The 23,398-nt window shown below is 45.6% G+C and overlaps 1 long non-coding RNA gene across 1 annotated transcript in view; it reads right to left on the bottom strand.

Moving 5' to 3' along the window:
- LOC147689689 (uncharacterized) overlaps positions 1 to 22,466 on the bottom strand; it is a 57,801-nt gene extending 35,335 nt beyond the window's left edge. The window contains exons 1-2 of the long non-coding RNA XR_015299760.1: positions 22,132 to 22,466; positions 21,127 to 21,191 (exon numbers count right to left, since the gene is read on the bottom strand). This is a non-coding gene — a long non-coding RNA (uncharacterized LOC147689689). The remainder of the gene's footprint in view (positions 1 to 21,126; positions 21,192 to 22,131) is intronic.
- Between the last annotated feature and the right edge of the window lie 932 nt (positions 22,467 to 23,398).

The raw sequence follows: 23,398 nt of genomic DNA, 5'->3' as shown, positions 1-23,398 counted from the left end.
ATTAAAACGAAGCACAAAATGGCGAATTCCCGTTTCGCTCCCAGTTTGCGGCCCAGTTCGCGGCCCGTGAAGCGCTTCTACCGTGAAAAATCATTTTTTTTTTATTTTCCCCACGGGACCCTTTAATAACCCCAACAACAATCCTAGGGGGTCAAGAGGGGTATACCTTGCCCCCTTTCATTAAATTCCCCCTTCGTTTTTCACCTCTTCTTCTCTCTCGATCCTACCGAGAGATAAGATGGCGGCCGCTCCAGACTGTTTAGAATGTTGACAGACACCGGAGGGCCAATCAGCTTCGCATCGCAAAGTTCCGATACGCGAAAAGTTCGCTAACCGGATCGCTGCCCGGAGCGCTGTTACAGATATATATCTTGATTTAAACGTTAATTTCTCAAAATCCACTGAAGCACATATATTGAGACCTAGCAAAGGCACATCGGGCTAACAGTCCCTACAATTTTGCCAAGTTTCGTGAAAATCCATTCAGCCGTTCGGGCTAAAAGTGAGTCCAACCGCCCTATGGAAATTAACATGGGAAAAACGCGTTTTGGGACCCCCCTTTTTTCTCGGCCCCCCCTTGACGACCCCCCCCCAAATTTCCAGGAGCTGCTCAGAAACAAAATGTGCCATTTTCCTGAAAATTTTAGCCGATTCCGTCCACAAACGCCAAAGTTATTAGACATAGAATTTTCAGAAATGCCATAGGGAAAAAATCCTAACTATATATACCTACTGGCGACCGCCAGTAGTAATATATATATATATAATATATAAATATATATATATTTTATAATATATATATATATATATATATATATATATATATATATATATATATATATATATATATATATATATATATATATATATATATATATATATATATAGTTATATATATATAGTTATACATTACTTTGAACAAAATGTCCCCGAATGGAGAAAGTAGCCATCTAAGTAGACTACGAACATAAAAAATACCATAAAGGGACCTGCAGAGCTGCTCAAAGTCGCCATCTTACCTAAAACCATGAACTCTGCTATCCCTCACACTTCTTCATCCATCCACTGCTAAATGCTGCATCCCATAACACAATACCTTCACCTCAATGGCCCTGGCACACAACATGGAAACACTTCCACACCGGATCAAAACAAAAACAACACACTTCCAACCAAACACCCTACATGGTGTAGTGTACTACCCATGTAGGCAAGTGCTTCAGCATCCCAAGCAGGGATAGTTAGCACTATATAAATAATGCATTACAATAAAATACAGTATTGCAATTACATTAACCCATTGAAATAAACATGTGACCAGGTATATAAACACACCTCCATCCCTCAGTCAAAGTTATGTTTCATTTTGTGTCTACCTGCTGCACTCGGTATTGGGGGGATGACGCTCCTTGTCCTCAATGGAGGAGACGCCGCGCTGTAGAGGGCGATGTGACTGCTGACTAAGCTCAGGATGTAGGAGAGTGCAAGAAGAGACTTACAAGGTTGCATCTGCTATGGATCATAGCAGGCACTTCACCCCAGTCTTATTATGAAAGTCATACATTTTACAAATTCTTTAGCGGTTAAGTTTAGCAACTCAGCAGTCCAGCATACCCATCAAGGAAAATAGCAGTTGGGTATTGTTCCCTCAAGATAGGTAGGAATCTTTTAGGGCAATCAGTCTCTCCTGAATGCAGCCAGTCATAGGAATGAGGGCATACTCAGTTCGTAAGTGTCACAGGATTTTTTTATACAGTCGCTGACTTCAGATCTGCTCAAGACCACAGTGTCCAAGTCGCACAGGTCTCCACGTTCTTGAACAACAGGAAAGTAAATTAGCGCATCAGGCAAAGTACCCTATTGGTAACAGGAGTAAGTTGGGTAGCTGGTGGGCCCATCAGTGTTATTTATGTTCCAGGAACTTTGGCTCAAAGGCTGAACAGGCTTTTTTTTCTTACTTCAGGAAAGTATTTAGGAGCCGCTGCACATGGGACTACCCAAAATTAACACTATGGGTGCTATTCCAAGTCAAGTGAAATTCAGCCACCGCACCGCTCAGATCAAACTCAGCTGAAGCCCACTTGGACAAGATGGAGGTTGAATAGGAATGTCTGAACCAACCATAGACCTCAACTGATCAGCAGATGCTCTACAACAATGAGGATCTCATTCCGGTGAAGGTGTTTTCTCTACTGGATCGGGTCGCTTCATGAACTAATGTTCCCTAGTTCTGGATATCCATTTGTCCTCTGCTCTATTCAGCCTTCAGAGGTTGATAAAATGAGAACCATTGAGCAGGGTTACAATACACATATTTTATCTTTAAAATGACGCAAAGGGACCCCTCTGGGGGAGTGTCTGCTACATAGATTTTCCTCTTATGTAATAATTCACTGAAGGTTTTTCATGCCAGCTAGATCACTTCGCATGGTATCAAGTACTTGTTTGCCCTGGCTGGTCTGTAGGCATTCACTTTGTTTGTCTGCTTCAGCACAAGTCAAGTCAAGTCAAGTCATAACATTTATATAGCGCACTACATACCCAGAGGGTTTCAAGGCGCTTAGGAAGGGGGGTGGATTATTTGTCAAATATCCACGTTTTAAGCTGCTTTCTGAACGCTAGGTGATTCTGGGTGAGGCGAAGGTAGGCGGGAAGTGAGTTCCATGTTTTGGCAGCCAGGTATGAGAAGGATCTGCCTCCCATGGTGGTTTTGTTGATGCGAGGTACAGTGGCGAAGGCTTGGCTGGAAGAGCGAAGTTGGCGGGAGGGGGTGTAGAAGGATAGTCGAGAGTTGAGGCAATCTGGTCCGATGTCGTAGAGTGATTTGTGTGCGTGGGTGAGGAGTCGGAAAGTGATCCTCTTATTGACGGGTAGCCAGTGGAGGTCTTTAAGGTGACCAGAGATGTGTTCGTTGCGTGGGATGTCTAATATGAGCCTGGCTGAGGCGTTTTGGATTCGTTGGAGTTTCTTCTGGAGTTTAGCGGTGGTACCAGCGTAGAGGGTGTTTCCGTAGTCCAGTCGGCTCGTGACTAGAGCGTGGGTGACTGTTTTCCTTGTTTCGGAGGGGATCCAGCGAAAAGTTTTTCTGAGCATGCGAAGAATGTTAAAGCAGGAAGAGGATACGGCGCTGACTTGTCTGTTCATTGAGAGTGAAGAGTCCAGGATGACGCCAAGGTTCCGTGCGTGGTCTGTCGGGATGGGTGCATTTCCGAGGGCTTCCGGCCACCAGGAGTCGTCCCAGGCAGAGGGGGATTTACCCAAGATGAGGACTTCCGTCTTGTCTGAGTTCAGTTTCAGACGGCTTTGTTTCATCCAATCGGCGACATCTTTCATTCCTTCGTGTAGGTTAGTTTTAGCGGTACTGGGGTCATTGGTGAGAGAAAGGATCAGTTGAGTGTCATCCGCGTAGGAGATGATGTTGAGGTTGTGTTGGCGGGCGATGGCCGCGAGGGGGCTCATGTATACGTTGAAGAGGGTGGGACTGAGTGATGATCCTTGTGGTACGCCGCAGATGATTTCAGAGGCCTCGGACTTGAATGGTGGGAGGCGGACTCTTTGGGTTCTTCCGGTGAGGAACGAGGTGATCCATTCCAGTGCCTTTCCTTGGATTCCGATGTTTCTGAGGCGTTGTAAAAGGGTGCTGTGGCAGACTGTGTCGAAGGCTGCAGAGAGGTCGAGGAGGATGAGGGCGACTGTGTCTCCATTGTCCAGTAGAGTTCGAATGTCGTCTGTTGCTGCGATGAGGGCGGTCTCAGTGCTGTGTTTGGCTCGGAAGCCAGATTGTGAAGGGTCGAGTGATTTGTTGGCTTCGAGGAAGGCGGCGAGCTGGTTGTTGACAGCTTTCTCGATGACTTTGGCCGGGAATGGAAGAAGCGAGATGGGGCGGTAGTTTTTGAGTTCGGTGGGGTCTGCTGTTGGTTTTTTCAGAAGGGCGGTGAGTTCAGCGTGTTTCCAATCTTCTGGGAAGGTAGCGGAGTTGAAGGAGCAGTTGATGACGTCTCGGAGGTGCGGTGCTATGACGGAGTCTGCTTTGTTGAAGATGTGGTGAGGACATGGGTCTGTGGGGGATCCTGAGTGGATGGAATTCATCAGGCGGATGGTGTCCTCAGTGGAGATAGGGTTCCAGGCGTTAAGGGTGTTAACAGGGGGAAGGTGGTCAGCTGATGGTAGGGTGGGTTGGCTTCCGGGTTGGTTGTCGAAGCTGTTGTGGATGTCAGCAATCTTGTTGTGGAAAAAAGAGGCTAGGGAATCGCAGAGGGTTTGAGAGGGGGTGATGTCGTTGGAGTTGGCTGAGGGGTTGGAAAATTCCTTGACGATGTTGAAAAGTTCCTTGCTGTTGTGGGCGTTGTTGTCAAGTCGATCTTTGAATGCTGTTTTCTTGGCTTTTCGGATCAGTTGGTGGTGAGTACGGATGGCGCTTTTGAAGGCGACCTTGTTGCTGGTGGATGGGTCTTTTTTCCAGGCCTTTTCAAGGGAGCGGCACAGTTTCTTGGATTTCTTGAGGTCGTCGTTGAACCATGAGGCCTTTTTGATGCCAAGTTTGTGTTGACGTTTTTTCAGAGGTGCTAACGTGTCGGCAGTGTTGGATAACCAAAGGGTGAGGTTGGAGGCGGCTTCGTTGGCGTTAGAAGAGAGGGCTGGGGAGGATTGAAGGAGTGATGTGGAGATCTGCTCTGTGGTGATTTTGTTCCAGTTTCTTTGTAGAGTTGGTTGGAGGAGGATGATGGGTTTCGGCTTGTTGTAGGTGAAGTGAACGCAGCTGTGGTCAGTCCAGAGGAGATCCGTAGTGTGGCTGAAGGAGACATGATTGCTGGAGGTGAAGATGGGGTCGAGAGTGTGACCTGCGATGTGGGTGGGGGAAGTGACCAGTTGTTTAAGTCCGAGGTTGGCGAGGTTGTCTAAGAGGGTGGCGGTGTTGCGGTCGTTGATCTTTTCAAGGTGGAAGTTGAGGTCTCCCAGAAGCATGTAGTCTTTGGAGGGGAGTGCGTGTGGAGTGACGAAGTCCGTGATGTCTTCACTGAATTTTGCGCGGGGTCCTGGTGGTCTGTAGAGGAGGGTGCCTCTGAGTGTGGTCTTGGGGTCGATGTGGATCTGGAAGTGAAGGTGTTCGGAGTTAGCGAGGTTGGTGTCGGAGCTGGTTGAGATGCGGATGGATTTCTTATGGACGATAGCGATTCCACCTCCTGTGTGGTCGGTGCGGTCCTTGCGTGTGATCTTATAGTCTTCAGGGATAGCGATGGCGATGTCAGGGGCGGAGGAAGCGTTCATCCATGTTTCCGTTAGGAAGGCGACGTCAGGAGAGATGGTGTCAAGTAGGTTCCAGAGGTCAATGGCGTGCCTGTGGACCGAGCGGGTGTTGAGAAGGATGCATTCTAGGTGGTTGGGGTCGGGAATCTGTGGTGTGGTCGTAGCGGAGATGTTGTCGGTGCCGATGAATTTGCAGGAGTAGCAGGAGAACGGTCCATGGGTGCGTCCAGGAGCGGTTTGGACGCAGTTGGGGGCGCGACCGGGGTTAAGGGCTAGGAGGGTGGCGGCATCGTAGGTAATGCGGGGGGGCTGGGGAGCGCGAGGGGCAGGGGGTCTGGCACTGGGCGCGGTCCAGGCGCGGACGGGCGTAGACGGGCTTACCTTTGGCGCACCTTCGGCGCGAATGGGGCGCGGTCGCTGCGCGTGAACGCTGCGCGCGGGAACTCCTGTCATATATGGATAGTGGAGGGGGAGGGGCGAGGGCGTCACAGCTGGGAGGCGGGGCGGGCACACGAGGACAACAACAAACAAAATGGAGGCGGAGGGGGGGGCACAGCGCAGCGCTACAGTCTAGCGCAACAACACGAATGAAAACACCGTGGAAATGAACAATGAAGCGCTAATTAGTCAAAGCGGCAATATTCTCCAGCAGATAAATTAAACTACACAGCAAGAGCAGCTCAGGCAAGTCAGCGCTACGGAATCGTGAATAATGCAGGCGGAGTGACACAAAGCAGTTCAGACAGGCAGCGCTAGTAAATAAATAATTAATGCAGCAGGCGATATGCAGGCAAATGAAGAGGCGCTTATTTAAATACAAAGCTTCAATGCAGCGCGTGCAAACCAGGTGCCTGCGAGAGACACTGGGAGCGACCACTCAGCTGGTAGGCGAGGAGCGAGTCCCGAAGCACGCAGGGAGTGGAGCGCACTTTCTACACTGTGGGAGGGCGTCACAGCTGGGAGGCGGGGCGGGCACACGAGGACAACAACAAACAAAATGGAGGCGGAGGGGGGGGCACAGCGCAGCGCTACAGTCTAGCGCAACAACACGAATGAAAACACCGTGGAAATGAACAATGAAGCGCTAATTAGTCAAAGCGGCAATATTCTCCAGCAGATAAATTAAACTACACAGCAAGAGCAGCTCAGGCAAGTCAGCGCTACGGAATCGTGAATAATGCAGGCGGAGTGACACAAAGCAGTTCAGACAGGCAGCGCTAGTAAATAAATAATTAATGCAGCAGGCGATATGCAGGCAAATGAAGAGGCGCTTATTTAAATACAAAGCTTCAATGCAGCGCGTGCAAACCAGGTGCCTGCGAGAGACACTGGGAGCGACCACTCAGCTGGTAGGCGAGGAGCGAGGCTCTTTGTCTTGGCATTAGATACAAACTGAAACTATCTGAAGTAACACCTGTGCTGAAGACACAAGGGCCTGCAGCCTAGTGCCATGGCCTCTGAAAGCTGCCATTCATTATGCTCCAGCTTCTCAAATGCTTCCTTTCTTTTCTCAACCTTGCAGGCTGAGGGGTCCAGCCAAAGCAGGCAGTAGCGCAGTGCCTAGAACAACAGTTTAGGTTTAACCTGCAGATCACTGGTCTGAATAGGTTTCATTGGATGTCATCTTCCAAGGTCAATAACATGAGTTTCAGTATGTTAAGTGACAGCATCTGTTTTCTACAACACTGTAAAAGCGCACTATCACTGATATAATTTGAAATTCATTCCCCTGCTGAGTCTTCATCTGATCAGTGCTTAATTTGTAAAAAAGTAAGTGCCAGGGCCCTCAACAGAAGGCCTCTGCAGCTTGCACCACCCATTGCCACTGCCAGCATTGCTGATGACAGTACCTACACAACTACTAACCAGCACACTGCTAAAAGTGTGACAATTCAGACTATTCCAGGCCCCCAAAGCTATAAATATGGCTTGGGCCACTGGTATTCGTTGTTTATAGTGTATACTGAATGATTAAACAATTGCTGTCCTGCTCATCTCTAAATTATACAAACAGCGCCATCATGCGGCAGCTTTCATAAGTGCCAGTGTTGACAATTGAGTGCCAGTGCCAAGTATCGGTAACCACCAGTTCAAATTAAGCACTGGAATAAGTTATATTGGTCATTATTTAGTGTTTGGCAAATCGAGACATGCACCAAAAAGGGACAGGTGTCCCATCCACTCTTAGAGTGTCGGTGGCATCAATACACATGTGATACTGGCGACAGCACATCCTCCAAGTTGCCGTACAATCAATACACTATTCCCATTATCTCCAAAAAAAGCAAATGTAAATCAGTCACTAAATCAAAGAACAACATTAAATGGAAACTATCATTAAAGTCCACCTCTACCAAACTCTAAGTAACCCAGCTACTCTGTCAGTTTTATTTCCTGGGTCAATTACAGCCTTTATATATGTATAGAGCACCTGTTAGGCGTTTGCTTATTGAGGACCGAAGCTTTGAGGAAAGCTTGGGAAAAGATAGGCAATTGTTTGCGACTTTTGGGAATAATTAAATTTCTGGCGCTATCACCAACAAGTACAATGTATTGTCTTGTTTTCTATGATAGGGAGGATTGCCATGTCGTACATGGCTCTTTCTGCCTCTCCTACATTTCCCTAAAGGCCTTGAAATGGGGTACCTATTCTACAGCTGTCGTGTTTCACAAATAAGTGGAAACAACTGGCCCATTGTAAATTTGCCCACTGGACTTAGTAACTGAATCACTAAAACGTCTGCATGAATTTTACTCCAGTGACCTGCTTTGAGATTGAATGTAAAGGCCACAAATGGCAAGGGGCTCAGTAGCTTTAAGTAAGCATCATTAGGTAAGGGTAACTAGTATATTATTAATACAATGGACTTCGGGGAAAGCCAGACAGAAGATCCACACACCATTAGTGCCCAGATAGAACAGCAGGATCACAGTCCTGTCCACAGTGTTTCTTTCCCACATTTAGATAGCAGTTTTATCAACTAAGTCTGAGAATAGGTTTCTTTGTAGTCATGTTGAGGTAGCATATTTGGAGTTGTTTGTGTCTATCCTGAACACATTGGGCAGTAAACAGGTTTAGACGTCATGCCATTACATATTTGTCATTTTGTGTGCCTCTCCTTAATTGCTAGACTACATTTAAAGGCTTAGCCTATTTCTAAGATAATAGCATTCGAAAATCAAGTAGCGTACACCTGGTCGAGGATGACGCTCTGACAGCCCTTGTAACACCGCGCAACATTTCTCTATCCCGACCCTCCACGCCGAAGCCACTGGAGAATTATAACAAGCGGTTCTCTGACAGCAAGACCGCAGAGCATTATTTCCAGTCTCTCAAAAGCCGCATTGATTATCTAAATTAGCAGAGAGCAGTCCGCGAGAACCCACAAGCACCGTGGGACATTCTACACTTGTCGGTGCATGTCTGGGTGGAAGCCGGGTGGATATCAGAGATGGTAGACGGTGACCAAAGGAAGTAAGATACTCTCCTTTGATACTATTTGTTACTTGCCCATGGATATAGACAGTGAAAAGAGAGAAAGTAAGCTGTAATAGCACGCACAGGGGTAGACATGCAGCACTGGTTGGGGAGAGAGCACCCAGGGCCATCTGGGGGGTACTACTGCGATGGTGACAGAGACTGGCACTATGCCGCGAAAACCCCTAAGAGGTGGCACCAAGACTAGCAGGGGGCCCTAGCGGGAAGCACACTACATTGATTGGTAGTGCCTGAGAGATGCCAGTAACTTCAGGTTAACCAATACCAAGGCAAACATGTCAGAAAAAAGGGCTGAAAGATCATTGGTAGACCGACCAGGACTCAAGATGGTATCCTTGACCCAGGGGTAGGGGACAAGTCCCCCTCTCCCAGGAGGCCAAGGCAAAAGATAAACCAGATGACCCTTTGCCTCGGCATATAGGACGCTATTGACGACGGAGATGCAGCAGTCTGTCGGAAGAGCGGGTAATGGGGTGGAATTGGAATGCACAAGTACAGAGACTGGGCTATCCCTTGGCGGCAGCAGTTAAAATTAGAATACCCCATGTGATTAAGCACCTTGCTGTGAAGGTTTGAGTGTACCATTGTTGCTTGGGGCGCAAAGCCATTTTCAGTCATTAAGCCTATGGAGGTCTTCTCGCTCTGGCACAACAAAATGAATACCCCAGGCAGTACCTCTGCCCAGGGCCCGAAATTGTTCACTTCCTACCAACACAGATAAGCCCCTTGGACAAACCGAATCTGCCCGACAACCCCTACAGGGTAGTAAGTGCATGCTGACTGCTGAGGGCCAGCCTCTCCAAATATCAGGAAGTAGTTGACCCTAGTAGAAACATCCAATTTGCCTGAGATTCCAGGTCCCTTGAAAGGGATTCTGGCGGAGACCCTAGAGGAAATAAAATTCATGAAGGTCACACAACAAATAATCGCCAAGCAGGTGGAAAATCAACTAGCCAGCCTTGACGGGAAAATCACCTAAGCTCTGGATAAAATTGAGCAAATGGAGCAACGCCTCTCTGATTACGAAGATAAGCTGTCGCAGGTGTTAGAGACTACGCAGCAGATGGAGATGCAGCTGTTGCTGCTAAAGATAAAACAGGAAGTATTGGAGAATCACTCCCGTTGGACGAACCTTAGGCTCGTGGGCATTCCAGAACATAAAGAGGATGCAGAAGGGGTGATTACTTATGCAACTAATTTGAGTAAGAAATTCGTTCTTCCTGAATCTCTGCAGGATTGAACAATTGCGAGGGCGCATAGAGCACCTGCGCAAGCACTGCAAATCCAAACCCAGAATTCCCTGGCACTGATATGAACAATGAATTTACAATGCAAATGTTCTCTGATATGACAGTGGAATCAGCTCATAGGTGAAAAGAATTAAAAGTTCTTCTCTCAGCTTTTTGGACAGTAGGGGTGCTGGCTACCCTTATCCATCCTTCTATGATTAAAATTCTGCATAAAGTCCGATTCATTCTTTGTGCCATGTTGGAAGAAGCATGAAAGCTCCTGAAAGAACTTACAGAGTGTTTATAATGGCAGCAACCCTGATGGCGTCAATACTGACAGATTTGCTATTCTTGTTTTTACGAATCTTCTGCTCCCATCCTAGCTCGCTATGTACCAGTTTATTATCTTATTCTTTGCTGACCCATTTTGTCTGTAACCTTTTGGTTTGGTAATCCTATTTGATAAGTGTTCTGTTTCAGTATTCCTATCTGATACCTGTACTGCAATTGTTACCTCCCCTTCCCTCCAATTGTAAAGCGCTCTGATATCCTTCGGGATCATGTTCGCGCTAAATAAAACTTTATAAATAAATGTTTTTCTAAATTCTTTCCCCGGGGTGTAAGGTGGGGCAGGGAAGGTAGGTAGGATGGGGCCACACAGGGCTCTGGGGAAAATGCAGGGGAGGCTTCAAAGTATACGAGGATATTAATTGGTACTATGAGGGGGGAAGGAGAGGTTGGTGGGGAGCACGAGGAAAGGGGGCAAGGATCAATAAAAAAGTTCAAATGACGAGAAGCTAAGCACATGGTGGAGGTAGGGGGTGGTGGGGAGCACGTGGAAGGGGGCAAGGATCCATAAAAGTTCAAATGACGAGGAAACTAAGCACATGGAGAGATTTAGGGTAGAACTAGTCAAATAGGTTCAGGCATGTAAGGTGCTTTCTAGGCACAGATTTATCAGCAGTTTAGTTTCTATAATACACTTGCACTTAGGCATATTGCACTTTGTCCATTCGGGAGGGGTGGGAGGTGTTTCATCCTCATAATATAAGATGGAGGTTGTACGGTGGGGTGATGCATATAGAGAACATGAGTAGTTGGACTTCATTATTTTTTAATCTTGGGGCTATGTTTATTTTTAGGTAGTACCCATCTCGGGCACTTTGTCGTATTGCACTTAGCAAATTCCTCTTTTTCTCGAAGAGCACTTTAGTTTCTGATGTGAAAGGCTCCATGTGGTGGAATGAATGGTTTTTAAGCTTTTTAAATGCAGGTGTACATTTTCACAAGACACATTGCACTTTGCACTGTTCATCCTGCTATATAAAGATGTTGGTTCTTCGGGTAGGCTTAGATGCTTTGGTGATTGCTAGTTATGGCATTCAAGGAATGCAAGATCCTCCGCCATGTAAGAATTCTGTGAAATGTCGACACAAAAGGATGTGGTGCAAGTAATTACCTACAATGCTAATGGGATAAACAATAGGCGAAAGTGCAGTACTGTCTGTTTGTCTAAGGACATGTACACATCTAAATGTTATTTGTGTCTGTATGTCTTTTTTCCTTACAGGTAAGGACACCTGGAAATACCAGGGGAGTCCGGAACAAAAAATTGTGAGTTTCTTTACAATATTTCACACAAGTGCACTGTGGTTTGGGTATACCTTAGCGCGTATACACCGCCGAGTGCCGTCCCTTTCACTCTATTGGTCCTGAAGAAGGCTCAGCCGAGTTGGCAATTAACGAGCAGAAACATGTCGACCCTATGATTACTAATTGGATATCTTTGGCTCAAATTAAAAGCCATATTTGATTGTCCACCACTGGTTTTAATAAGAGCTTACTTGGCCTTGATTAAACTTTTTTGGCTTAAGTTCACCCTTTTTTAATCAGCACTTTTTGTCACTAAATTCACTCCCTTGACACATCACCAAACCAGCTCCACTGCAATCGCAGGTGTCGCAGCACACTGGGTTGGCATTCGGCCCGCCCGGTGGAACCCGATGATGAAGCATGTCACCCACTAGGTGGGTGAGTGAGAGTTTTCTTAAAAAACTATTTGTTTTTTTTCACTTTGGTACACACCCCACTTCTTTGTGAGTATTTTATATTCATTTTCATGGCACAAACACGAATTTCTCTGTGTTTGTTAAATCAATATTATCCACTCCTTTGTTGTTTTCCATAATGCTAAAGCGGCACACAGCGGGGTTGCCATATACGTTAATAATTTTCTGAACTATCTTATAAACTTCTCTCAGACAGAGAGGGCAGGTGGGCTCTGATAAGTGGTACCTTGAATAGGGCTTGAGTCACAGTCGCCACTATCTATGCCCCAATTCCGGATGACCCAGCTCCAACATCTGATTTCTTCCAAGCTTTGTTAGTGATCCCGGGTAAATTAATAGTTGGCAGTGATTTCAATTTGCTGCTCATTTGCCACTCTCTTATTAAATTCATCCTCAAGCACTCAAAAGCAGAATAAGCCATGGTCCATCAAACTTCTATTTGATTATATGAACACCCTGCAGCTGGTTGACTGTTGGAGGGATAAATATCCAGCCAGGCGCAAATTTACATGTGTTTCCAAACAGGCTAGATTTGTTTCTTGCAGTCTCTGGCAGGTTTGTGAGGGATTATATACATACACCAAGTGGGTCCTCAGATCACTCTTTAATCATATCAGTTTCAGGGATGCAGCCAGATAAATCTACCGCCAAGTGAACTTTTAGCAGGGTCAAGCTTGAGGAGGAGGGCTGGATTAAGGAGATTGAGACCAAGATCCACTACTATTTTGAGGTCAATCAGCATACAGCCAGTCTTGAAATGGTATGCGATGCCTTTAAAGCGACCATATGATCTCAGATAACCTTAAAAAGTGTAGTGTAAAGGCAGAGCTTGGAAAGGAAGAGGATCACGTTGGAGCAGGGCCTAAGGAATGCCAGTGCAAAGGCGTGACATCAAAATAACATTGGTAAACAGCGGGAGTTTCGGCAAACAAAGTTGTTGCTTTAGGAGTATTTCTATGAGAGTGACCACACTGCTAATAATGCCTACCAATGAAAAGAGTGCTTATCCGGGGAGATTTATGACCTAGCAGTCTCATGAGAAAAGGGCTCAGAATTCAATAACATCGCTCTATATGGAGGTGTCTAAGACCCAGATCATTGACACAGGACCGATCCCGGTTGAGTTTGTGGAACACTATAAATGGATTTATAGCATTACACATGAGATTGATGTAGAACATCTTAGATGTTTCCTGGGAAACCTCTTTAACCCTAGGCTTAGATCAACCTTAGCACGGGGTTGATGGCAGTATTCACTATAGAGGAGGAGGTGGGTGTCATCAAGTCCCTACCCAACGTGCAGGCCTGTGGGGAAGATGGTCTACTGGCCGAATTTTATAAAAAAAAGTCTCCTTTTGTTAGCATCTAAAATAACACAACTCGCTAACCTTATATTAGAGGGTAGGGAACATCCACCCATTCCTTCAATACGGCTATGGTGGTGAGCTTTTAAAAAAAAAGACAAAAATCCTGGAAACATTTAATTCATATTGCCTATCAGTCACCTTTATCCTCGAGAAGCTTGGGTTTTCGTTGCTTTTATCCAGGTGATTTTGAGAATCTACGAGGGTGCTATTGCACGGTTAGTCATTCATTCTGAGGAAATAAGTATTTGTAAAATACAGCCGGGAACAAGACAGGGGTCCCACTGTCGCCCATCTTATTTGTGCTTTTTATTGCGCCTCTGACGATTGCCATTAGAAATGCAAACTGTGTAGAACCTCCCATGGGTAAGACGGCAAAAGTAAGCTATACGCAGATGATGTTGCTCTGTTTTTAAAACCAGATGTGGCTACCCACAGAGAGTGTTCGAAATATTTCAGCAATTTTGCACAGTAGGTGGACACAACATCAACAGGCTTAAAACCGAGATCCTTTTATCTAATTGTGGATGAAGATGTATCCGGGCATCTGGGCTTAGAGACCTGAAGGTGATTTGCACTATATTAAAGTCATATAACATAACATAACATCTCTACCATGGAGAAGGTGGACAAGATTTTTGGGCATAATCATCTGCCTCAAATTAAGAAAATAGAGGCCCTGCTCACCAGATGGACAAGATCCACCATTCGGCATGGGAGGATACCCCTTCGCTGGTCCTTTTTCATATTAGACACTTTCTCCAAGCACTAGATCTGACCATTATTAAAGGAAGTTCTGCACTTGTTGCAGATTTGCTTGAATTAGATAACTTTAGGCCTGTTTAGTACTGGATGGCTGCCCTGCAGGATGATTATTGCCCAGAAGATCTATTTAATAAATTCAAACAAAAATGGTCATTTCTGGGGTATTATCAATCTCAGCCGAGGTTTAGAATACGACAAATATATTTAATTTCTCAGTGATAAGAGGTGCAAACCTCCACCAGATGCAATACTTCACAAAGTGGTTTCTATACAGAACATCTGAACTTCTACATAAAATTAACTCCCAGATATAAGATAAATATTTTAGATGTTTGATGGTGAACGAAGAAAACTGGTAGCATATTATATGCGACTGTCCAAAAAAAGCAGGATACTGGCATTCCATTAACGAAGACTATATCCACATGCTCAACATTGATTTAGCCCATGATACTCCTGCCATCACACTGGGGGTTTGTGCAAATCCCAGAATGCGGATGGCGGATGAAAAGAAGCTGTTTCAGGTCATACTGATCGCCAGATCCCTAATCCTTCAAAATTGGAAGGCTGAGGTTCCCCCAACATTTGAACGAGCGAAAATGGAAAAGATCAAGGGCTTAGTACGTGCTATGCTTTAAGATTTGAATCTTACAAAAAATTCAGGAAGCTATGGGCAGGATTGTGAAATGCGATGTTCTGTGAATGCTTGTAATCAGGGACACTTGAACCAGGAACAGGGGGGTGCTGAAGTGGGTTAATTGAGGCAGTGTCATATGTAATCAGGCTACTGAAATGAATTTTGCTAACTGTTTTATCTGAGATATAATGTATTCATGTGAACTCTGAATAAAAAGATTAAAAAACAAAATCAAGTAGAGTACACCTGAAGACCCTCAGGTACGCTCAGAAGCACTGTTGTACGACAGTGCATGCAGGTTGCATCTCACTGCTACCATTTGTAAGTGATTTACATCATCCCATTGCACCCTTTGATTTATCCACCCACCTCACGTAAAGCGATTGTACAGAAGGATTGGTTTATGTTTTAAGCACAGATATAGCAAAGGTTCAAGCCAACGTGTAACCCTTCTTTTTGTGATCATGACTCTCAATTAATCAGGAACATAGAAAAGGCAAGAACACCCTGTCCCTGACACTAGTCCCAGACCGTACACCACCCAGCCTTGACAGAGGCCTACGTAGCTGACATTGCAATCGACACTCAGCCTGTAAGTTGGGCTTTCCCCTATGCCACGTGATTCTGAAGAAAGTGTGAACCTATGCTTCTAATAAATGATCAACCACTCCATTTGATGCATCAGGAAGGATGCTGGATCAGTAATCCCTTCGGATGTGCTCATGTAACACCTACACTTCATCTATCATTTAGTTAGACCTGATAAGTCAATCAATCAATCAATCAGGGGGTTTATAAAGCGCGCTACTCACCCGTGAGGGTCTCAAGGCGCTGTTAAGTCACAATTCTCCTGGCATGACTCTACTCTGGTGCTCATTGACAGAGTCCTAGACTCTATTGGGCAACAGTGGTGAACCGAGATGGTACTCCTGTTGGCACGGATGGCTGCCCTCTCTCCTGACCAGTTCCTGACACTACTAATGGTTGGTGACAGCTGATTATACTAAGGGGCTTGGGCCTGTTTATTTGAGCCCCAGTGGGAAGAGTGCCTATTGGCTCGCCATGGTAAATCCACGTTGGATGTTGTGTCTTGTCCTCCTTCTTCCCCTGATTGCCTGTTGCTTACATGAAAGTGTGTAGATTCATGAAAGGTGAGAAATTGCAGAGCTGGGCTCACCCCAGATCTGTGTAGCCCCTAATATTGTTTTGTACTTCACAGTGAGTTGCAATTGTCAATTCCGCTGTCTTCATTACTCTCCGCCCGTGCACTGCGCCTCTGATTCCCCCCTTCTTATGTAATTCTTTGTGCATTTGTCTATTGGTTTGGATACCAATACATTGAATTTGAAGAGGAAGGAACTGTTGTTGCTCGCTCTGCCTATACGAGGCTAGTTCCAGCAGATCAGCATTTGGCCTGACATGAGCAATACCTGATCAAAGAACTGTCACAAAAGCAGGGCCAAGCTGCACACATTGTACAAAGAAGATAGGCTATCTGCCAAACTTTCACAGTATGTGCTTTTTGTGTCACAAGAGATGTCGGGGACAACATAAAAACTGACAATGTAATTCCCCCTGGGACACATTGCCTTGTAGCAGTCGCACTCCTGCATTTTGTCAGGATCGACTTCTCCTAAAGTTTGCGGATCATTTCAAATTTGGTTTTGATTTTGCAGGGGCCCACATTCCAGAACACTCAACAAAATCTGACCTCTGCAGCATATCCAATATTCACTTGTTAGGGCTCACCAGCTAGACAGAGCACGAGCTTTCCGTTGCAAGATATGTTGTTTAATTTATAGTGGGCTTACAGACCGCCCATTGCTCGCCATCGGTTGGCTTCAGTGTCTTTCTCATTTGCTTGCTTCCTATTCATTGGCATGTGTGGGCCTTGCTTCCTCTTCTGGTGTCCATCCCACCTCTGGAGCATGGATGCATTACTGTGTTATTACCATGCTTCTGTTTTCAGGTGCTATTTATTTTTCTTTTAAGCACTGCATGAGAGTACATGTGCTTTGAACTGCCCCCCTGGTGTGCTTCCCTTCCCTTCTCCTCTCCACACTACTCTCACTCTCCTGTCTGGTTCTCAAGCACTCTTTCTGTGATGCGTTGGCCCTCATGTGCTCCCCCCACCCTGTTGCTCTCTCACCCATGGGCTTTACTGCCATCCCAGTTCTATGTTACTCTCTCTCTCTCTCTCTCTCTCTGTCACATTTGCATTTCTCCCCCACACTCCATGCTCCACGTTGCTCTCCTGTTTGCTCCCCACCGGTTACCCTGTGTTGCTTCCCTGACACCTACACCCTCCATGTTACTTTGGGGCCCCCAGGTATTTGCTCAGCCACCACAACACCTCTGTGTCCCTCCCCCCACTCACTTCCAACCTGTGTTGCTCCCTTTGCCTGTGTTGTTTATCGCCTTCCAAAAAAATGCTTTCACACATTTTTTCTTTTTATGTGCTGATCGGAGCTGGATTGGCAAATAAAAAGAAAACAAAATGGTGGCAACGTCATTTTGTATGGCTACAGAATGGCACAATAGGCCTTGATTTTGCTCATTGAGCCATGCTGCACACCATCAGGGAAAGGAATAGGTCCCAAAGGCGAGATCCATAGGTTTTTCCAATGCTGGTTCTTTAAAGAAGCACAGTAGTGTGCAGATGAACGAGAAGAACAGAAACAGAATCCTTGGCTGCCTCCAGTGTATGGGAATGGGCTGTGACTCCAGTGTTGAGAATAAAAATCTGTTGTTGCTTTTGAAAGAGACAAGGCGGCATGCTGCTATGTAGACAAGGTTCCCTTGCCAGTGGGAGCAGGAGGTCGGCGTTTGGGACCTTTGCTGGAGAAGGTCAAAGAAGCATAATTAGAACATTAGAATGTTCGGGGCTCCATTGAAAGCAATGGGGTGCTCCGGGCTTCTAATGGCCGGTAGAAGCACGTAGCTCCAACATTTGAATGTTGTTGTTCACTGTGAACAAAGGCCTTATGGAGCCCGAGGGGATTTCAATCCCCTCGGGCTCAGGTAGGCATTTGTTTTATTTGTTAGAACATTCTGCACCTCTAGTGGCGGATCGTTCTAATAGCCTTATAGCCCGCCGTAGCTGGGCTATACCAGCATTAATGTCCCGCTCCCTTGTTAATGGCCCTGGCCTTCGGCTCAGGCCTTTAACACAGGAGCAGGCCTTTAATGGCCAACATAGCCCGCTATGGTGGGCTATAAGGCTACAGAGTGATTTGACTGGGAGTTAGCAATTAGTACCCAGCACGACTTACATCAATGCCATGAGCGGCTTCAGGATTAATAAATAAGCAGCATGCGCCTACACCAGAGGTCTTCAATCTGTGGGGCGCGACCCCCAGGGGGGTCGTGAAGTCCTTGGAAGGGGGTCACAGATTCTGTCAGAGTAGTTCCTGGCTTGGGCTGATCGAGGATGCTCACGGTGGAGGCCTAATTCACACCGAGGTGTGAAAAACATCAAAGCCTCATTAACAAGTAAAAGGTCTTTTAAAGACCTGTCATGTACTCGGGTGTGGCTGTGTGTGCGTGTGTCCCTGAAGCCGTTTTGAGCTGGGGGAGATGGGGAAGTGGGGGGGGGGGCGGAGGGGGTCTGGGGGAGCAGGCTGTAGTGTAGCCCTTTGAGGTCAATGGATATTGCGCGCCTGGAGCTGTGGGTCCCCTGACACGTCCCTCACCCCCATCAGGGAGGCACAGAGATGCCCTCCCATGATCGGGAAAGAAGGAAGACGGAGAGAGATACTGACCCCCCCCCCCCCACCACCCTCCCTGAGAGAGGCACAGAAAAGGTGGGTGGATGAATGATGGGTGGATGGATGGATGTAAGGATGAAGGATGGATGGATGTGTGAAAAGGTGGGTGGATGAATGATGGGTGGATGGATGGATGAAAGGGTGGGTGGATGGATGAAAGGGTGGGTGGATGATGGATAGATGTATGGATGTAAGGATGAAAGGGTGGATGGGTGAAGGATAGATGGATGAAGGATAGATGGATGAAGGATAGATGTATGGATGTAAGAATGAAAGGGTGGACGGATGAAGGATGGATGGATGAAAGGGTGGATGGATGAAAGGGTGGATGGATGGAAGGATGAAAAGGTGGACGGATGAAGGATGTATGGATGGATGGATAAAAGGTTGCATGGATGAATGATGCATGGATGGATGTGTGAAAAGGTGGGGGATGAATGATGGGTGGATGGATGGAAGGGTGGATGGGTAAAGGATGGATGGATGGAAAGATGAAAGGATGGATGAAGGATGGATGAATGAAAGGGTGGATGGATGGAAGGATGAAAAGGGGGACGGATGAAGGATGGATGGATGGATGGATAAAAGGTTGCATGGATGAATGATGCATGGATGGATGGATGTGTGAAAAGGTGGGGGATGAATGATGGATGGATGGATGGATGGGTGAAAGGATGGATGGATGGATGAAAGGGTGGATGGATGTATGGATGGATAAAAGGTTGCATGGGTGAATGATGGATGGATGTGTGAAAAGGTGGGTGGATGAATGATGGGTGGATGGATAGAAGGGTGGATGGGTAAAGGATGGATGGAAAGATGAAAGGGTGGATGGATGATGGATGATGGATGGATGGATGGAAGGATGAAAGGATGGATGGATGGATGGATGGATGGATGTGTGAAAGTGTGGGTGGATGAATGGTGGATGGATGTGATGAGGTCTAACAGGCGCATTTATGGTTGTCAAAAGATGATGAGGAGTACCAGTTTCTAGAAACTTTTGTCGGAAGGGGGTCCTTACCCCTAAAAATGTTTTACAAGGGGGTCCCGGCATCAAAAAGTTTGAAGACCGCTGGCCTACACCATTGGTCTTTGATCAGTCAAGGTGTAAGACAACTGTACCTGACACCGCCTTACTGTTGCACCCAGTGTTCATCTGCGATTGGTAACTAGCCCCTGGCAACATTTTCACTACACTTGTGTTATCTTTTATAGTTAAAGTAACTTCGAAATACACATTTTAAGCACCATTTATAGCGAAATTTAGCATGAGAGTACACGAACAATGCGAATGACTATGAAAAGCTGGTCTTTGCGGTGCTTCTCTTTTTGCTTATTTTTTTGATCAAAAGGCGTCCTGGCTTACAAAATGGATTGAGGATGTATTTAGAGCTAAAATAAAGAGCAAAATGCTAGTTTCGTATTTTGTGTAATTACATGCAATTTGATGTAATTTCCCAAAATGTCAAATAATTGTGCATATGCAAATTAGGCAAATTTCAATCTGCCCTATTGATAGCCGTGTGACCCCGGGTGCTTGACAAAGCACCATTGTTGCACCCTGTTTTCTTCTACGATTAATGCCTAGTTGAGCTTTACCCCATACTTGCCCTTAATACATTTTCGTCCCTTTCATCGAGAAGCCATATGCGTGGGTCTGTGTACCAGCCCCACCAGTGTTCATTTTCCTACATGGTCCTGAACTGCATTGCCCACTTCTCCCATGACCAGCACATTTTAAACTGTGTGACTGCTGCCAAATAGTGCAGTCCTGACCTGCATGCCAAGAAACATGCATGTAACACACCAACAGAGAGTGCTTCAGATATTGTAACGAGTAGGTGAAACCAACCCATTCTAAACTCTTTGGTCTAATGACACAAGTGTATATGGAATTGTTCAATTGTTTACCGAAGATACACATTGAGAGTAATATTTGTGAGATAACACTTTTTTAAATTTCTGAGCTTATAAACTTAATAGTGAAGCCATATCTAGCTTTTTAAAACAATAATATTGCTTGGACATTATATTTATTGTGTGTGATACATATCCTGTTAAATTATATGTTCTAACCCAAACCCCCTTCCAAGAGTAGACCATACAGTGCTTAATTTGAGCTATGGTTTCCAGTGCTCAGCACCAGCACTTAATCAGCAACACTGCTCATGAGTACCAGTTAAGGACACATTCATTCATGGTAGGCACAGGGAGATTAAGTGATTTGCTCAGAATCACAGGATGTTAACCCAACACTGAGACTCGAACCTGGCCCCCCACCCCCGAAGTCAGCAGCTCTGGCCATTACACAACATCCTCTCCCAAATCGGCTGCTCTGGCCATTACACAACATCCTCTCCCCACTCGTTGGTACTGTTTTAGGTGATGCTAACAGGAGAAATGGGCTGATGCTAGCCGACACCTGACGAGAGCCACGGCACGTTTTTTACCAATAAGCCACTGCCTTGAGTGTCCAAGTACACTTCCTCTAGAAATTCGAAGTATAAACATGAGTTACTGACATTTTAGTCAAATCACAGTCGTACCTTGTTCTAGTGCTTCCAAGAATAGGGCCAACACTTGCCGCAAAGATTGCCTAAATGCCTTTGAACTGTAGAGACAAAAAAAAGGACAGTAACTGTAAAAGAAAACAAACACTCTAGTACTGCTGTTAACAAAGAACTACTGTTACGTTACCCTATGAATGGACCGTACATGGTTCAGAATGCTTTGTGGCTAGCTCGTTGTTTTAAATTTAAGTTCAAAGAGTACCTACATTACTGCATTTTGCCCTTAGAATCCGGGCATTTTAAGGATTTTGGATTCCCTAGGCAAAACGCATTTTGGGGGACCTTGTTGGGAACAATTTTGCATTTATGATCCAATTGTATCTCTGTCATGCCCTCTTTGGCCAGGTCACTGAGCGCACAGGCACACTCATTCACATTCTAAATGTTTTTACATCTAATATTCAGGTATATTGATGTGTGTTTCAATATTGTAATACAGCAGCAGCTCACTAATATTACTGCAAATAATCTCTGTGACCCCCCCCCCCTCGCCCCCTCCCATTTCTCATATGTGAGTTCCTGCTTTGATCTAAGAGGAACTTTTTTTATGGATGTTGCATGAAACATAAACACAACATTTCTCTGCAAAATGTCTGTAATAGACTCTCACACATCACTCACATTATAAATATATTAAAGAAAATGTATTTAAAGCAATCTATTTAGGAATGATTCAAGCTCATGAGGGCAAGACTTTGCAGAATACAGCTGGCTCTATCAGGGGGACCCCTGAAAGACTAGAAGCCCTGGGCCAGAGCCCACTTTGCCCTTAAAACGTCTCTGCTTAGATTAGGCGAAGCCTATGGCCGATTGCACTCTGTTAGCTGAAAGCAAGAAGCAGATGAGAAACACTCTTCCCAGATGACAGACAGCTTCATGTTAAACTCCTCTGACCCAGAATGCTTCTCTATTGACAACTGTCTGCCTTTGTAAGCCCATGAATAAGAGCTGGAGGTGTTGCAGCACCACTTTCCTACTAACCTGTGAACATCGGCTTCTGAGACAATTGGCGGAGCATCTGAAGGTTCATTTGAGCCGGAGCCAAATAGGGAGCATACCATTCATAACAAAAAAGTGATAGATCTATTTCTGAGCCTTTCTAAAAAAGCTGATGCATCCCAGCATGTCACATAACACCTACACTTCCAGCTTTGTGTAGCCAACTTCTTTGAGCTGCTGGGGAGGGGCGTGACCAGCCCGCCCGGGCTGGAACAACAAGTGCCCTTGTTCCCTTGACATCAGCTGGTTTCTGATTCTACCGTGCAGCATGGCCAGGGCTGCAGCTGGCCAGGGACTCAATTTACAGGGCATTGAGTGTTTGGAACTGGCCCAAATCTCAGTAAACACATGCTTGGCGGGAACAGCGGTGCAGGGGGCGGGCTTGTTTCGCTTCCTATTACTCTTAAAGACGCTATCCGGTTTCATAATTCGGTACTGTTGCAACATTTGTGATGTCTGCTGGATTAGGACCTGTCGCGGTTGGAGGCAGGCTGGGGATAGCGACTGGATATTTTTGGGGGCACAGATCTCTTTCAAAGTAAGGAGTATGCAGGACAGTGACTTCCTTGTCTCACTTCCTTTCATCAGGCCAGCCCTTGGTGCGGTGAGGCTGCAGCTGGTATCTTTGCACTTACAAAAGTAGCACGTCTGTGCTCCCATTGCCATTGATACGAAAGCTGAGCCGGTTGGTGAAGCAAGAGTGAAGGTTACTACGGCATGGCTAAGTCATATCACATCCTCCTTGTTGCCAAAATACCCACGAGCTAACCAAAATGTCAATTTTCCTAGTTGAGGGACCAGAAAAGTACGTTTTTTTTTCCTTAAGACAGGTGAGAGAGCGCAAACTGAACGAAATGTATGAGTGTACCAAAGTTGCAAGTAGTACGCACAAATCATAAGAGAAATGCTATGAGTGCTGAAAATATATTCACCTATACTTTGGAAATGTGTAGTTAATTTAGAGATTTCATATAGAAGTGGAACTAATGCAGAAATGTGTGAACATGTATAACCTTATTAGACGTGATTAAATCCTGATCCATGTCATGTAGCTGCTAATGTAAAAATGTCGTGCTGCAAAGCACAGAACAGAGTAGGCCCCAGGGCTAGAGTTGAAAGGGTGGGGAAAGGTATTCATTTGCACGACATGGATTGCACTAATGTTATTTAGTAATTCTGTTTTCAATAGGCTTATATTTTATAGATGTGTTTATATAATCATAAAGTAGAGTATTAATATGATATTTTG

Source organism: Lissotriton vulgaris, chromosome 9, assembly GCF_964263255.1.
Source record: "Lissotriton vulgaris chromosome 9, aLisVul1.2, whole genome shotgun sequence".
Taxonomy (NCBI): domain Eukaryota; kingdom Metazoa; phylum Chordata; class Amphibia; order Caudata; family Salamandridae; genus Lissotriton; species Lissotriton vulgaris.
The sequence above is the reverse complement of the archived record's forward strand: the minus strand, read 5'-3'. Positions and strand labels throughout refer to the sequence as shown.